At 40.8% G+C, this 17,699-nt stretch overlaps 1 protein-coding gene across 4 annotated transcripts in view; it reads right to left on the bottom strand.

The window, feature by feature from the left end:
• The window catches only part of PHKA1 (phosphorylase kinase regulatory subunit alpha 1), a 208,119-nt gene that overhangs the window by 28,553 nt on the left and 161,867 nt on the right, over window positions 1-17,699 (bottom strand). The gene's annotated exons all lie outside the window — the stretch shown is intronic.

Genomic DNA, 17,699 nt, shown 5'->3' with positions numbered 1-17,699 from the left:
CTTTAGAGAAGTGTCTATTCAAGTCCTCTTCCCATTTTGTAAACAGATTGTTTTCTTGCTGTTAAATTGTTTTTTCTTTAAAAATTTTTTCCCAATTAAATTGCCATTCAACATTATATTAGTTTCAGGTGTAGAGCATAGTGGTTAGACATTTATATAACTTACAAACCGATCCCCCCGATAAGTCTAGTACACACCTAACACCATACATAGTTATTACAATATTATTGACTATATTCTTTATGCTGTACTTTACACACCTGTGATTATTTTGTAACTGCCAATTTGTACTTAATCCCTTCAACTTTTTCACCTAGCTCCCAACATCCCTCCCATCTAGCAACCATCAGTTTGTTCTCTGTATCTATGTCTGTTTCTGTTCTGCTTATTTGTTTTTTTAGATTCCACATATAAGTGAAATTATATGGTATTTGTCTTCCTCTGTCTGACTTATTTCACTTAGCATAATACCCTCTAGGTCCATCTATGTTGTTGCAAATTGTAAGATTTTGTTCCTTTTTATGGCCAAGTCATATTCTGTTTGTATATATGCACCACATCTTCTTTATCCAATCCTCTATCAATGGACACTTAGGTTGTTTCCAGGTCTCAGTCACCATGAATAATGCTGCAGTGAACATAGGGATACATATATCGTTATGAATAAATGTTTTCAAAATTTTGGGGTAGATACCCATAAGATGAATTGCTGGGTTATATGGTAACTCTATACTTAATTTTTTTAGGAGCCTCCATACTGTTTTTCATAGTAGCTATACCAATTTAAATTCCTACCATCAGTGAATGAGGGTTCCTTTCTTCCCACAAACTCTCCAACATTTATTTCTTGTCTTGTTGATAATAGCCATTCTATCATGTGTAAGTTGGTTTTGATTTGCATTCCCCTTATAGATAGTGAAGTTGAGCATCTTTTTATATTTCTGTTGGCCATTTGTATGTATTGGGAGAAGTGACTGATTGGTCCTCTGCCATTTTTAATTGGGTCCTTTTGTGTTTTTGTTGTTGAGTTGTACAAGTTCTTTATATATTTTGGTGGTTAGCTGCTAATCAGAAGTATCCCATTAAGTTGGTTGCCTTTTGGTTTTGTTAATGGTGTTTTTTGTGTTCCTTTTTTCTGTGCAGAAGCTTTTCGGTTTTATATAGTCCCACTCATTTGTTTTTGCTTTTACTTCCCATGCCTTTGGGGTCCAAATAATATAATCCTAAGACCAAGGTCAATAAGTTTAGTACTTATGTATTCTTCTATGCATTTTGTTGTTTCAGGTTTTATATATAGGTATGTGATCCATTGTGAATTAACTTTTGTGTATGGTGACAAATAGCAGTCTAGTTTCATTCTTTTGCATGTGGCTTTTCAATTTTCCCAGCACCATTTATTGAAGAGACTTTCTTTTCTCTATTATATGTTTTTGCCTCTTTTGTCAAAAATTAGTTGCCCATATGTAATCTGTGGGTTTATTTCTGGGCTCTCAATTCTGTTTCATCGGTCTGTGTGTCTGTTTTCCTGACAATATCATGCTGTTGATTATTGTTGCTTTGTAGTATAATTTGAAGTCAGAGAGTGTGATACCTCTTTGTTCTCTATTTTCAGGATCACTTTGTCTATTTGGGGTCTTTTTTCATTCCATACAAATGTGATGACTTTTTGTTCTCTTTCTTTGAAAAATGCCATTGAGATTTTAACCGGGATTGCATTAAATCTATATATTACTTTGGGTAATATGGCCTTTTCAACAATATTGATTCTTCTAATCCATGAACATAGAATATCTTTCCATTTTTTTCTGTCATCTTCAATTTCTTTAATAATGTCTTGTAGTTTTCAGTGTATAGGTCCTTCACATCCTTTGTTAAGTTTATTCTTGGTATTTTATTCTTTTTGTTGCACTTGCAAATGGAATTGTAGTTTTCACTTCTTTTTCTGAAATTTCATTGCTAGTATATAGGAACACAATGGGCTTTTGTACACTGATTTTGTATTCTGCAGTGTTAGTGTATTTCTTTATGGTTTCTAACAGTTTTTGGTAGAGTTCTTAGGGTTTCCTATATAAAGAATCATATCATCTGCAAAAAGTGACACTTTTACTTCTTCCTTCCCAATTTGGATGCTTTTTATTTCTTTCTCTTGCCTGATTGCTCTGGCTAGGACTTCCAGAACTATGTTGAATAAGTGGTGAGAGTGGGCATCCTTGTGTTATTCTTGATTTTGGAGGAAAAGTTTTCAGTTTTTTGCATTGTTTTTGTTTGTTTGTTTGTTTGTTTGTTTAAAATATTACAAATGTCCCTTTATCTCCCAAATGACCCACTCCACCCTGTCCCACCCCCCTCCCCAGTCCCTCTCCCCACCATTATCTGTGTCCTTGGGTTGTGCATATATGCATACAAATTCTTTGGTTACCTCTCCCCTTCCACCCACCCACCCTCCTCCCTCCCTCTGACATTTGTCAGTCTGATCTATGCTTCCAACTTTCAGTTTTTTACCATTGAGTATGATATTGACTGAGGGTTTATCATATATGACCTCTGTTATGCTGAGGTGCTTTCTATATCTATTTTATTGATTGTTATAATCATAAATGGATTTTGGTCTTGTCAAATGCTTTTTCTGCATCTGTTGATATGATCATAAGATTTTTATTTTTTATTTTGTTAATTTGGTGTATCACATTGATCAATTTGCATATGTTGAACCATCCTTGTACCCTAAAATGAACCCATTTGTTCATGATGTATTATTTCTTTAATGTATTGTTGTATTTGATTTGCTAGTATTTTGTTTAGGCTTTTTGCATGTAGATTCATCAGAGATACTGGTCTGTAATTTCCTTTGTGTGTTGTCTTTTCCAGGTTTTGTTATCGGGGAAATGTTGGCCTCATAAAATGTGTTAGGAAGTATTGTCTCTTCTTCAAAATTTTGAAGAGTTTTAGAAGGATAGTTTTCAAATCTTCCTTGAATGTTTGGTAGAATTCACTAGTGAAGCCCTATCTGGTCTTGGACTTTTACTTTTTGGGAGGTTTTTGATGGTTGTTTCAATGTCCTTACTGTTAATTGGTCTATTTAGATTTCCCAATGCTTGGAGATTGTCTAGGAAGGTTATATATTTCTAATAATTTATCCATTTCTTCTAGGTTTTAAAGTTTGGTGGCAGATAGTCTTTCATAGTATTCCTGTATGTTTTTTTGTATTTCTGTGGTATTTGTTGTAACTTCTCTTTCATTTCTGATTTTGAGTCTTTTTTCTTTTTTCCTTAGTGATTCTAGCTATAACTTTGTCAATTTTATTAATCCTTTAAAAGAACCAGCTCTTTGTTGCATTAATTTTTCTATTGTCTTTTTGTTTTCTATTTTGTCTAATTCTGCTCTCATTTTTATAATTTTCTTCCTTTTACTGACTTTGGGCTTTGTTTGTTCTTTTTTTAGTTCTTTAAGGTGAAATGTTAGGTTGTTTATTTGAGATTTTTCTTGTTTCTTGATGTAGGCCTGTAATGACACAAACTTCCTTCTTCTTACTGCTTTTGCTGTTTTGATATGTCATATTGTCATTTTCATTTATCTCTTTGTATCTTTTGATCTCTTCTTTATTTTTTCTTAGATCCAATCATTGTTTAGTAGTATATTGTTTAACTGCCACATATTTTTGTTTTTTTAATTCTTTTTTGCAGTTGATTTCTAATTTCAAAGTCTTGTGGGCAGAGAATATGCTTCATATGATTTCAATCTTCTTGAATTTGTTCAGGCTAGTTTTGTGTCCCAATGTATAGTCTATCCTTGAGGGAGGCAAATGTCAGGATCCACTTTACTGAATTCTGTAGCATGACACAGGTCAGAAGAGAAGACAGGCCATGGCTAGACACACCCCTCTCGGGGTATTTTGCTGGAGAGGGATGAGGACTGGCTGCCCAGGGCAGAGCTCCCAGGGACTTGGAGGCAGGGTTCCAGCCTGGTTTCTGTCCCCCTCTACCCAGGAGAGGCACTGCAGTAGAACAGAAGCATCTGGGGAGGTCCCCCTTCCTCCCATTGAGCTACTGCAGTCTGGTTTTGCTGTCTGCTCTCTCCCAGCAAGTGAAAGATACCAACCTAAATGCTGATATAACAGGAAGAACAAAGGAAACAAGCCCTGGGGTGAGAGGTGTGGGTATCCTAGGAGCAGAGCTGGTTCCAAAGGCCCAAGCCAGTCTGCTACCTGTGCTATAGCCTGGGGGCTACAGGGAGGGTGGGCCTGCACCCAGCTCAGTATCTGGACCACAGAGGATACTAACAGGCAGAAGTTTTAGTTTCTGGCTTTTATTTGTTGTTTTGTCAAATCTAGCATTTAAAAAAGTCACCTGAGCTGGTGGTTTGATCACAGTGAAGGTGGAAGTGGGTGAGTGGTCATTTGGGAGCAGGGCACCAATGTTGTATGATGGATCCTTCACACGTAGCACCAGGCCAAGAGGGCAGCAGCTAAGGACACACTGATGGCCAGAAAGAACTGGAGGCTGGGCTTGCTTTGGCACAACTAAGACTGTCCAGAAGGGGCAACTGCTGCCCTCCAGGCCATTTTTGTCTTGTTTAGCAGACTAGTAGGGGTATTTACCCACATCTTTCCCATTATGGACAGGGAGCCCATCCTTTTCCCTGGCTGCCTTGAGAATTGTTTCTTTTTCATTAACTGTTGACAGTTTTAATATATTGTGACTTGGAGAAGACCATTTTGGCTTGAGATAATTAGGTGTACAGAACACCTAATTGCTTCTTAGATTCAAGAATCCAGTTGTGCCCAGCTGGCATAGCTCAGCGGTGGAGTGTCGACCTATGATCCAGGAGATTGTGGTTCTATTCCCAGTCAGGGCACATGCCGGGATTGTGGGCTCAATCTCCAGTGCGGGGCATGCAGGAGGCAGCCGATCAATGACTCTCATCATTGATGTTTCTATCTCTTTCTCTCTTTCCCTCTCCCTTCCTCTCTCTGAAATAAAAAAAATATGTATTTTACCCCGTCCCTTCCCCCGCTCCAGTCCCTCTCCCCACCATTGTCCGTGTCCTTGGGTTGTGCATATATGCATATAAATTCTTTGGTTACTCTCTCCCCCTCCACCCACCCGCCCTCCTCCATCCCTCTGACATTCGTCAGTCTCATCTATGCTTCCATGCCATTGAATCTATTCTGTTCATCAGTTTATTAAGTTCTTTAGATTCCACGTATAAGCGAGATCATGTGATGTTTGTATTTTAAAAATAATTCAGTTGTTTCCAAAGGTCTGGGAAGTTTGCATTGGTTATTTTGTTTGACTAGGTTCTCTTTCCATTTTCCCACTCCTCTTTTTCTGGTATGTCTGTTATTCTTACATTGCTCTTTCTGATGAAGTTAGATAGTTCTCATAGAGTTCTTTCTTTTTTTACTCTCAAATCTCTCTTCTTCCACCTGAATCATTTCTCCATCTGTTCTGCTCTGCCCCTGAAGGTTGCTAGTTCACTCTTTGTTTCTTAGTTCTTCACCTCCAGAACTTCCATTTGTTTTTTTTTATAGTTTCAGTCTCTTTGGTAAAGTTCTTTAGTTTGTTGATTTTATTTCTGAGTTCATTAAACTACCTTTCTGAGTTTTCTTTCATCGAGTTTGTTTAGAACTGAAATCTTGAATTCTCTGTAATTTAAACCACATATTTCCATGTCTTTAAGTTCAATTCCTGGAGGTATTTCACTTTTTTACCTGAGCTACATTGTTACCTTGATTATTCATGGTGTCTGATGGATTATTTCTCTGCTTAGGTATTTATGGGAATAAAATCTGCTTTAAAAAAAAATTATTGGAGTGACATTGGTTAATAAAATTATATAGATTTCAAGTGTACAAGTCTATGATACATCATCTGTATATTGTGCTTGTGTGCCCACCACCCTAAGTCAAGTCTCCATCACATATTTGACCCCCTTCACTCTTTACTCCCCCACCATCATTACCCTCTGGGAACCACCATACTGTTATCTGTGTCTATGAGTTTTTGCTTGTTTGTTTGTTTGTTTTATTTGTTGATTTGTTCTTTCAGTTTTATATCCCACATATAAGTGAAATCATGTGGTTCTTAGCTTTTTCTGTTTGATTTATTTTGCTTAGTATGATTTTCTCAAGGTCCATCCCTGTTGTCGCAAATGGCTATATTTCATCCTTTCTTATGGGTGAGTAGTATGCCATTCTGTACATGGACCACATCTTCTTTACCCAGTCCTCTGTCACAGGACACTTGGGTTATTTCCATGTCTTGGTCACTGTGAATAATACTGCGATGAACATAAGGGTGCATATATCTTTATGAATAAATGTTTTCAGAGGCTTAGGAAGATGGCAGCCCTGTGAGAAGTAGCAGCGCCCCCACTCCAGCCATGGACTTGATTTTCTCCTAAAATCCTACGTAACCAGCTTGAAAAAAACCCAGAGAAACATACCTGAGTGGACAAAGTGTGAGGGGGGAGCACTGAGGAACCATCACGGAGTCCGGTAAGAGAGGGGGGGCTGTAGGAAGGGGGACTCCCCCCTGAAGCCTGTGCTGGGCTCTGAGCCTGAAGGCTTGGAGGATGCAAAGCCCCGCGGACGGCATCCAAAAGCGGGTATCCCACATCTGGAGCAGAGAGGGGAAGGAGCACCCTGCGCACAGGACAGAGGGACCCAGGGGAACGGTGAGTCCGGGAGGAGATGGCGCCTTCCTAAGAAACAAAGCCTCTAGGGGAGGCTGCGACCGGGCTTCTGATGCTCGGGGTGCCGACCATAGGGAAGGCTGTCCCAAGGCCTGTGGCACCCAAGTAGTGAGGGTCCAGAGGACTGCGCTGAGCACCCGCACACGGGGACCCTCTGCCTCCCTGTAGGGCACTGTGGTGAGCCCCAGAAAGCGCTGAATCTGTGTGGCACGGGGGAGGGGAGGAGCCCTCCCGTCCTGAGCTCCTGGGTGCCAAGAGGCTGGGATCTGTGACTGGCCCAAGAGGCCCTGTGGTGGCGCGTGAAGCTGCCCCAGTTTCGCTCAGATCAGCAAGTGTGGAGAGCTGCGTGGAGCTGACTTTGGGTCCCCTCCCACTGGGTGCCTTGGAGCAAGGGCAGTGGGACCTTGCAGGGCGGACTCTCTGCCTGCCTGTTGCTTTGTGCTTTTTCGAGTTTATTTGCAGAACTGGTTCCCACCTTCCCGGCATGCACTGCTCCAACAGACCAGCAGAGGCTGCCATTGGGGTCTGCGCAGTAGATGGTCTGAGGGGTGGGCCTGGTGCGACCAGCCAACCAGAGCTGAGCAGGGAGGGGCGGAGCCTGCCAGCCTCTCCTGCAGCCAGGAGCACCACCCACAATAGGAAAGGGGCGGGTCCCGCTCACTGAAGCCCCAGACACCCCCACAGGGCACAGTCCTGAGGGGGAAGGGAGAGCAGCTCATAGGAGGACTCTGCAAGAATAAGACTCTCGGGGGCTGCTGTTTGGGAACTGGAGGAAACACTGAAAACCCCTGCTGGGGGCTGGGCAGGCAAAGGGCCCACCACAATGTGTTCTTAATCGAACCCACTGGGCCCTGGCTGCTGATACGGCCCATACAGAAAAGGCAACAGGCTGAAATAAATCTGAAGCTGCAGCAGGACAGAGCCTGGGGAGCTAGAATCAGAGGACAGGGTAGGCACTGAGGAGCTGGCAGTGGAGCAGAGAATAACTCCCGCAGAGTGAGCGCCTGACAGTGACACCTCTAAGGGAGTGATACCCTGGGCTACAATGGCCACCCTGTACCCTAAAAACTCTACAGAAGACTCTGGAGCAAGACCAGGCAACTACAAGGTTGCAAAATAGCTGACAAGAGGAGGTGGCCCACGGAGAGTCTCAGATCAACCATCTACCTAAGGACACCAGAGCCAAACCTAGACGGCTCCTCACATTGGGTGATACACAAGTACCTACCAGGGGAAATGAAATCTCAAAAAACAGTCACCCTCAGACAATATAAGTTGCCCAGAAGAAACACACCTGATTGACTACCTTTTTCTCTGCTGTTTTTTTGTTTTGTCTGGTTTTGGGTTTTTTTTGGTTTTGGGGATTTTTTTGTTTGTTTTTTGTTTGTGGGTTTGTTTATTTTTTCTCTTTTTTCCTTAGGAAGAGGAGAAAGGGGAGAAAATTTGTTTTTTTCTTCTTTTTTAAACTTTATAAAAATCTTTTTATTTTTATTTTTTAATTTTTTTTAAAACATTTTTTTAATTAAATTTTTTTTTTTATATAAAAGAATTTTGTCTTGCTTAGCTTGTTTTTGGTTTTGTTTTGGTTATTTGCTTTGTTTTGTTTTATCCTTGCTTCTACTATCAAGACTTTCTTGATATCCCTGCTTAATGACTGGGACTTTATCATTATAACCAAGTTTACTGTTTTCCTCTATAGTATCCCCCAAATCTCTTACCAGACTTCCTGCCTGCCTGGACTTTATCTCTGTCTCTCTCCTCTCAATCCATTGGCATAACTTTTTTCTTTTATTTCTTCTTTCTTTTTCTACTTTTCTTTCATTCTTTCACTTTGCCCCCTTCTGATTTCCTGTCCGATTGTTAGTTTCTCATATTCTCTTTATTGTATTTTTGTTTTCTCATTTTCAACTATTATCTTATTCCTTTCTCTCCCTTAATTTTGTGCTGGCCCTTCTTTCAGAATCTTTTCTCTGCTTCTGTTATCTCCCAGTAGCTTCTCTATTTTTCACATTTTAGTTTATTATTATTTTCTAAATTTTCACCAGTATTAACAACAATATACACCTCTGGGCTCCACTGGACCCACAAGACAAAATCCCACACCACAAGACTGGGACACAGCAAATATATCTAATATATAGATATAAGCACTAAGACCTACCAAAATTGGGAGACAAAGAAACAACCCCCAAATTAAAGAAAAGGAAACATCGTCAGAAAAAGACATTGATGAGATGGAGTTGAGCAAGTTATCAGAAACGGAGTTCAGAGTATTGATGATGAAGATGTTCAAGGAACTTAAGAAGACTATAGATGATAAGATTGAGAACCTTAGTGAAAACATGAAAAAAAGAGATATATACCATAAATATAACTCAGACAGAGGTAAAGAATGCTGTATCTGATATCAAGAATGCACTGGAAGGAATTAAAAGCAGGCTCAATGAAGCAGAGGATAGAATAAGTGACTTAGAAGAGAAAGTAGAGAAAATCACACAATCAGAGCAGCAAAAAGAAAAAAACACTTAAAAAGCATGAGGACAGTCTAAGGGAACTGTGAGACAACATGAAGCGAAACAATATTCGCATTATAGGAGTCCCAGAGGGGGAGGAAAGAGAGCAAGGGATAGAGAACTTGGTGGAAGAAATAATGATAGAAAACTTCCCTAGGCTGGCGGAGGAGAAAGCCACACAAGTTCAGGAAGCACAGAGGGTTCCAGACAAGAGAAACCCAAAAAGACCCACTCAAAGACACATCATAATTAAAATGGCAAATGTCAAGGACAAAGAGAAAATATTAAGGGCTGTAAGACAGAGACAAGCAGTGACCTACAATGGAACCCCCATAAGGCTGACAGCTGATTTCTCAACAGAGATTCTTCAGGCCAGAAGGGAGTGGCATGAAGTTCTGCAAGTAATGAAAAGCAAGACCATGCAACCAAGATTGCTTTATCCAGCAAGGCTATCATTTCAATTTGAAGGTGAAATAAAAAGCTTCCCAGTCAATAAAAGGCTAAAAGAGTTCAGTACCACCAAACCAGCATTGCAAGAAATGCTAAAAGGACTGCTTTACGAAAAAGAAGGAATAGTGAGAGAAAGGTACATCAGCATAAAGGGGGAAAATGGCATTAAATAAGTTGCTATCAATAGTAACCTTAAATGTAAACGGAATAAACGGTCCAATCAAAAGACAAAGGGTAGCTGAATGGATAAGAAAACAGGACCCAAATATATGCTGTCTACAACTGACCCACCTGAGAGCAAAAGACTCACACAGGCAAAAAGTGAAGGGGTGGAGTAAAATATTCCATGCAAATGGAAAGGAAAAGAAAGCTGGAGTAGCAATTCTTATTTTGACGAAACAGACTTCAAAATAAAGACCATAACAAGAGACAAAGATGGTCACTACATATTACTAAAGGGATCAATCCAACAGGAGGAAATAACCCTTATGAACATTTATGCACCCAATACAGGAGCACCTAAATATATAAAAAACCTCTTGAGAGACTTCAAAGGGGAGATTGACAGCAACACAATCATAGTGGAGGACTTTAATACACCACTGTCAACAGTGAACAGATCATCAAGACAAAAAAATCAACAGGGAAACGCAGACTTTAAATGAATCACTAGACCTAATGGATTTAATTAACATTTATAGAACATTTCACCCCAAAGCAGCAGAATACACATTCTTCTCAAGGGCACATGGAACATTCTCAAAAATAGACCACATGTTAGGGTACAAGGCAAGTCTCTACAAATATAAGAAGACTGAAATCATATCAAGCATCTTCTCAGATCACAATGCCATGAAACTAGAAATCAACCACTATAAAAAAACTCAAAAATATTCAAACACATGGAGGATAAATAGCATGTTATTAAACAACGAATGGGTTACCAAGGAGATCAAGGAAGAAATCAAACACTTCATGGAAAGTAACAAAAATGAACAGACAACAACCCAAAACCTATGGGACACGGCGAAAGCAGTCCTGAGAGGAAAATTCATATCGTTACAGGCCTATCTCAAGAAACAAGAAAAAGATCTAATGAACCATCTAACACAACAACTAAAAGAACTAGAAGGAGAACAGCAAGAAAAGCCCCGAGGAAGTAGAAGGAAGGAAATAATAAAAATCAGAGCAGAGATTAATGACATAGAGACTAAAGAAACAATACAAAAAATCAATGAAACCAAGAGCTGGTTCTTTGAAAAGGTAAATAAGATTGATGCACCTTAGCCAGACTCACTAAGAAACAAAGAGAGAAGACCCAAATAAATGAAATCAGAAATGAAAGAGGCGATATAACAACTGATCCAACAGAAATAAAAAGGACTGTAAGAAAATATTATGAGCAACTGTATGCCAACAAATTGGACAACATGGGGGAAATGGACAAATTCCTAGGAGCATACAACCTTCCAAAGCTGAATCAAGAAGAGGCAGAAAACCTGAATAGGCCAATAACAACTAATGAAATTGAAGCAGTAATCAAAAAACTCCCAGCAAACAAAAGTCCTGGACCAGATGGATTTACAGGAGAGTTTTGCCAAACATTCAAAGAAGAATTAACACCTATTCTATTCAAACTATTCCAGAAAATTCAAGAGGAGGGAAAACTCCCAAATTCTTTTTATGAGGCCAGCATCACCCTAATCCCAAAACCAGATAAAGATACTACAAAGAAAGAAAATTACAGGCCAATATCCCTGATGAACATAGATGCTAAAATCCTCACTAAAATACTAGCAAACTAGATCCAGCAATACATTAAAAAGATCATACATCATGACCAATTAGGATTTATTCTGGGGATGCAAGGCTGGTACAACATCCGCAAATCAATAAATATGATACATCACATAAACAAAATGAAGGACAAAAATCTTATGATCATATCAATAGATGCAGAAAAAGCATTTGACAAAATCCAGCACCCATTTCTGATAAAAACTCTCAGCAAAGTGGGAATAGAGGGATCATATCTCAACATAATAAAGGCGATATATGACAGACCTACAGCCAACATCATACTCAATGGGCAAAAACTAAAACCATTTCCATTAAAAACCGGAACAAGACAGGGATGTCCACTTTCACCACTCTTATTCAACACAGTACTGGAAGTCCTTGCCACAGCCATCAGACAGGAGGAAAACATAAATGGCATCCAAATTGGAAAGGAGGGAGTAAAATTGTCATTATTTGCAGATGACATGATATTGTACATAGAAAACCCTCAAGACTCCACCAAAGTACTGCTAGATTTGATAAATGAATTTGGCAAGGTAGCTGGATACAAAATCAACATCTGGAAACCAATGGCATTCTTATACACCAACAATGAACTTTCAGAGAGAGAAACTAAAAAAGCAATATCATTTACCATTGCAACTAAAAAAATAAGATACCTAGGAATAAACTTAACCAAGGATATAAAAGACCTGTACTCAGAAAACTACAGGACACTGAAAAAAGAAATAGAGGAAGATTTAAACAAGTGGAAGAAGATACCATGCTCATGGATTGGAAGAATTAATATCATTAAACTGTCTATACTACCCAAAGCAATTTATAAATTTAATGCAATTCCTATGAAAATACCAACAACATATTTCACAGACCTAGAGGAAACATTTTGAAAATTTGTATGGAACCAAAAAAGACCCCAAATAGCTGCAGCCATCTTGAGAAAAAAGAACCGAGTGGGAGGGATCACATTACCGGAATTCAAACTATATTACATAGCCACTGTAATCAAAATGGCCTGGTATTGGTACAACAACAGGCATATGGATCAATGGAACAGTACAGGGACCCCAGAAATAGACCCACACCATTATGGTCAGTTAATATTTGACAAAGGAGGCAAGAGTATCCAATGGAGTAAGGACAGTCTCTTCAATAAGTGGTGCTGGGAAAAGAATGAAACTAGACCACCAACTTTCACCATACAGAAAAATAAACTCAAAATGGATAAAAGACTTAAATGTAAGTCACAAAACCATAAAAATCCTGGAAGAAAACATAGGCAGTAAAGTCACAGACATCCCACGTAGTGGACTTTTCACTGATACATCTCCTAGGGCAAGAGAAACAAAGAAAAAATAAACATATGGGACTACATCAAACTAAAAAGCTTCTGCACAGCAAAAGAAAACAGCCTCAAAATACAAAGGAACCCCATGGTCTGGGAAAACATATTTGCCAAGGATGAATCTGATAAGGGGCTAATTTCCAAAGTGTACAAAGAACTCATACTACTCAGCAAGAGGAAGACAAACAACCCAATTAAGAAATGGGCAAAGGACTTAAATAGACACTTCTCCAAAGAGGACATAGGGTTGGTCAAGAGACACATGAGAAAATGCTGGACATTGCTAATCATCAGAGAGATGCAAAGTAAAACCACAATGAAGTATCACTTCACACATGTCAGAATGGCTGCCATCAACAAATCAACAAACAACATGTGCTGGCGAGGGTGTGGAGAAAGGGGAACCCTAGTACACTGCTGGAGGGAATGCAGGCTGGTGCAGCCACTATGGAAAACAGTATGTAGGTTCCTCAAAAAATTAAAAATGGAGCTGCCGTTCGACCCAGTGATTCCACTTCTAGGAATATATCCTAAGAATCCTGAAACATTCATCAGAAAGGATATATGTACCCCGATGTTCATAGCAGCACAGTTTACGATAGCCAAGATCTGGAAACAGCCCAAGTGTCCATCAGTAGATGAGTGGATAAAAAAGCTATGGGACATTTACACCATGGAATACTACCCAGCTGTAAAGAAGAAGAATGTCATTCCCTTTGGGACAACATGGATGGACCTGGAGAATATTATGCTAAGTGAAATAAGCCAGGCAGTGAAAGACAAATATCACATGAACTCGCTTATACGTGGAATCTAAAGAACTTAATAAACTGATGAACAGAATAGATTCAATGATATGGAAGCATAGATGAGACTGATGAATGTCAGACAGATGGAGGAGGGTTGGTGGGTAGAGGGGGAGAGAGTAACCAAAGAATTTATGTGCATATATACACAACCCAAGGACATGGACAATGGTGGGGAGAGGGACTGGGGAGGAGGAAGGAACAGGGTGGAACGGGTCATTGGGGAGAAAAAGGGACATCTGTAATATTTTAAACAATAATAAAATTAAAAAGAAAAAAAAAAGACCCTTTAACATTTCATGGAAAAAAAATGTTTTCAGTTTTGGGTAGATACCCAGAAGAGGGCTTGCTGGGTCATATGGTATAAAACCTGTTTTTTAAGAAAAGCATTTGACACTTCACTATTTAGCAGGTGAGGAAAGTTCTTTCTTTTGCTTTCCAGTAGGTGAAGTGCAAGTTTTCATTTTCTCTTATTGCCCTGCTAAGGCTTCTGGGGTCTGTGTGGGGCCTGTTGCCTTGGCTGTTAAATATGCCCCCATATTCCCTGAGGAGATGGGCATCCCTTCTGTGACCAGGTCACCTCAGTCTCAGGGCAGCACCCCTGTGGAGAAATGTGGTGGGTAATGGGTTTCTGGCCCAGTGTTGCCTCTTGCAACTAGATGCCAGAAGTGCTGTACTATCCAAGGTGTCCAGGTGCTTTCACCAGGCTCCAATGTGATGGGTGGGGGTGGCGTGCATAGGAACAGGCTTCTTTGTGCATTTATGGCCTTGTTCTCTCCCAGTAATGGTGGCTGTCAGACCTCAGCTGCCACACTTCTGAATCTCCATCCTTGTCACTGGGTTTAGCCAGTTTGTACCTGCCTCTCAGGCAGAAATGTTTCTGCCCCCTGGTCTTCAGGGTTGCTGAAAGTATGCACACTGTAACCTGCCACTTACACTGCTGCAGCTGCTGGGGCTGCTGAGAGATCTGGGAATGTGAGGGGAGGCAGCTACATGTCTGTTCCTTTGTCTTCTACTTGGTAATGGTGGCTGCTAGACCACAGCTGCAGTTCTTACGTGTTCAGTCTCTGGCCCTATCACTGGGTTCAGCCACAGCATGTGCTGACCACTAGGCAGGAATGTTGGTTCTACCCCTCTGCTCCTTAAGGCTGCAGGGTGTGTGTGCTGTAAGCTTACTCTTCCCCTGCTACCAAGTCCTGCAGTGAGCTCCGGGGTATGTCTGTGGCACCTATCTCTGTGCTCCCCTTTCCCCCTTTCCCTCTTTGCTCAGATATGCCCACTTTCAGATGTTTCAAGGTGAGGATCTCTCAGACGTGTTTGCATTTTGAGCAGGGAATAATTTGTTGAATCATAGCTGTCCAACTTCTAACTTCAAGGAGTGAGAACTGTAGGACCTCTCACGCTGCCATTCTGTTGACATCACTTGCCCCATTTTTTTTGTTTCCATTTGTATGAAGTATCTTTTTCCATTTCTTTACTTTCAGTATGTGTGTTTATTTTGGTCTGAAGTAGGCCTCTTATAGGCAGTATATATACATACATACATACAGGTCTTTTTTTTTTTTTTAATCCATTCAGCCACACTTTGTGTTTTGATTGGGCATTTAGTCTATTCACATATGAAATAACTATTTACAGGCATGTAGTTATTGCCATTTTGTTAACTGTTTTTCTAGTTGTTTTTTGTAGTTCTCTGTTCCTTTCTTATTCTCTTGTTCTTGTCTCTTGTATGTTGATGATATTCTGTTGTGTTGTGTTTGTATTCCCTTCTCTTTATTTCTTGCTTATTTCTTGTCGATATTTGGTTTGTGGTTACCATGTGCTTCATATATACCAAGCTGTGTTTATAGCAATATACTTTAAGTTGATGGTTGCTTAACTTCTAATGCATTCTAAAATCACTACAATTTTTCTCCCCTGGGTTAATGTTTTTGTCATAACACGCTTAAACTATTGTTGTAATTATACATGAAACTCCTACTTTTGCATTTTAACCTTTGTATTAACTTTATAGTTGGTGGATGTACATTGAGCATCCTTATAACCAATGTTTTAAACTCTGTATCTGATTGCTTGTCTTCATTTTGTTTATTTTTTTTCTGGAGTTTTGTCTTGTTCTTTCATTTAGGACATGTATCTTTGTTTCCTCATTTTGGCTGCCTCCCTGTGCTTGTTTCCATGTACTAGGCAGAGATGTTATATCTCTCAGTCTTTGCAGAGTGGCCTTATGTAGCAGGTATCCTTTGAGACCCAGTGGTGCAATCTCCCTTTTCACCTGAGCCAGGTGATGCAGTGGTGTCCCTTGTGTGGGTTGTGTGCACCCTCCTATTGTAGTTGAGCCTTGATTGCTGTTGGCATGTCTGTGGGTGGGATTGAACCTCATGTTAACTGGCTGTGAGGGCTAGATGTAGATGAGCTGTTGTGTGGGGCCTGAACCCATGGAGTGGGGGTCACTTTAGTGGGGCTTTGGTACCAGCTGAGTCTGCCCTTCAGGTGTGTGATTTGTGGAATTGGTTGGGTGGTGCTCTGGTGTGGTCTGAAGTCAGCCGGAAAGTGTGTTGGTTCTAGAGCTTCTTAGGAGGAACTCTGGTAGAGGTAGAGTTCAGGTGCCATTTGTACCTCACTGGGGGTTACCTGGTGGGACCTACAAAGTCATTTGCAGTTGGTAGTTGCCTGTGCTGGGCTTGGAGGCACTTAGGAGAGGCTATGCTGTGAGCTGAGGGTGGCTGCCACTAGTACTGGGTTTGTGTCCATTTGGTGGGCACCACGATGGGAACTAAGGTCAGCCTCCACTTGTGCCAGGCTTGTAGCCACTTACTTGAAGCTACATTCCAAGCCATCACTGACTTCAGCTTATGCCAGGCTTGGGGCCTTCCGATGAGAGTTACAATGCAAACTGAGACCAGTCACCATTTGTAGTAGGATTGGGGCTGCTTAGCAAGAGGTGCAGGGAATGCTGAGGCCAGCCACTGCTTGCTTGGGATTTGTGGACCTTTGAGAGATTTTAGGAAAGTCCACAGTGGGAGCTGAGGCAGGCTGTACCTGTGGAAAAGTTGCTGGAAGTGGCTCAGGCTGAACAGGCAAGGTGGATGGGGCAGGGTTTCAGGGAATCACCAGGGCGGGAAGAATGGTGCTAGCCAGGTTAATGGAGAACTGAGGTTTGGTGCCTGCCTGCACCTGCTGGGTGGGATGAGTGCTTAACACAGGAGCAACGGTGCCTGCCAGCACTTCCATCCCTGAAGAGAGCTGCCCTGACCTCTGCAACTCTCCATATGTCCCTGGTACTTTCTGAGATGCTGCCCCTGCACTGAAGCCCAGAGCAAGGGTGTTTGTAAACGATCAAGTCTATGCGTGGCCTCTCAAGTGGAACACCTGGGACTCCAGCAGCCCTCCATCTCATTTGGATGGAATCTCCACTGGCTTTCACAGCCAGATGTTATGGGGACTCCTCTTCTCAGCTCTGGTGCCCTGGGCTGGGGAGTCTGGATCCCTTGATCCTCAAAGGGGACCTCCGCAGCCAAGATATCCTTCCTGATTCTTAATTGTGGCACTGGGTGTGGGTCCTGCCCATTCAGTGTCTCTGTCCCTCCCACCAGTCTTATCACAGGCTTCTTTATATCTTTATTTATAGGACTTCTGTTCAGCTAGTCTTCAGGTGGTTCTGTAATTTAGTTGGAATTTTCATGTGGCTGTGGGAGGAGACAAGCACAGCATTTACCTACTTCTCCATCTTCACTGGAATTAGGAGAGCATCTGCCACAGAACAGGTTTTCTTAGGGATTGTTTACATTCAATATTATTTTGTATTGGTTTCAGCATAGTGCTTAGGCAATCATACTTCAAGAACCTGATATGTCAAGTACCCACTTGGCACCATACATAGTTATTACAATATTAATGACTATATTCTCTATGCTGTACTTTATATCCCCATGACTATTTTGTAACTACCAATTTGTGCTTCTTCTCTTTTTTAAAATTTATTTTATTGTTGAAAGTATTACAGATGTCCCCTGTTTTCCCCCCTTTGCCCCCTTCCACCCATCTCCCACCCCACTCCAAGCCTTCACCTGTCTATTGTCTGTCCATGGG

Source organism: Miniopterus natalensis, chromosome X, assembly GCF_054644295.1.
Source record: "Miniopterus natalensis isolate mMinNat1 chromosome X, mMinNat1.hap1, whole genome shotgun sequence".
Lineage (NCBI taxonomy): Eukaryota > Metazoa > Chordata > Mammalia > Chiroptera > Miniopteridae > Miniopterus > Miniopterus natalensis.
The sequence above is the reverse complement of the archived record's forward strand: the minus strand, read 5'-3'. Positions and strand labels throughout refer to the sequence as shown.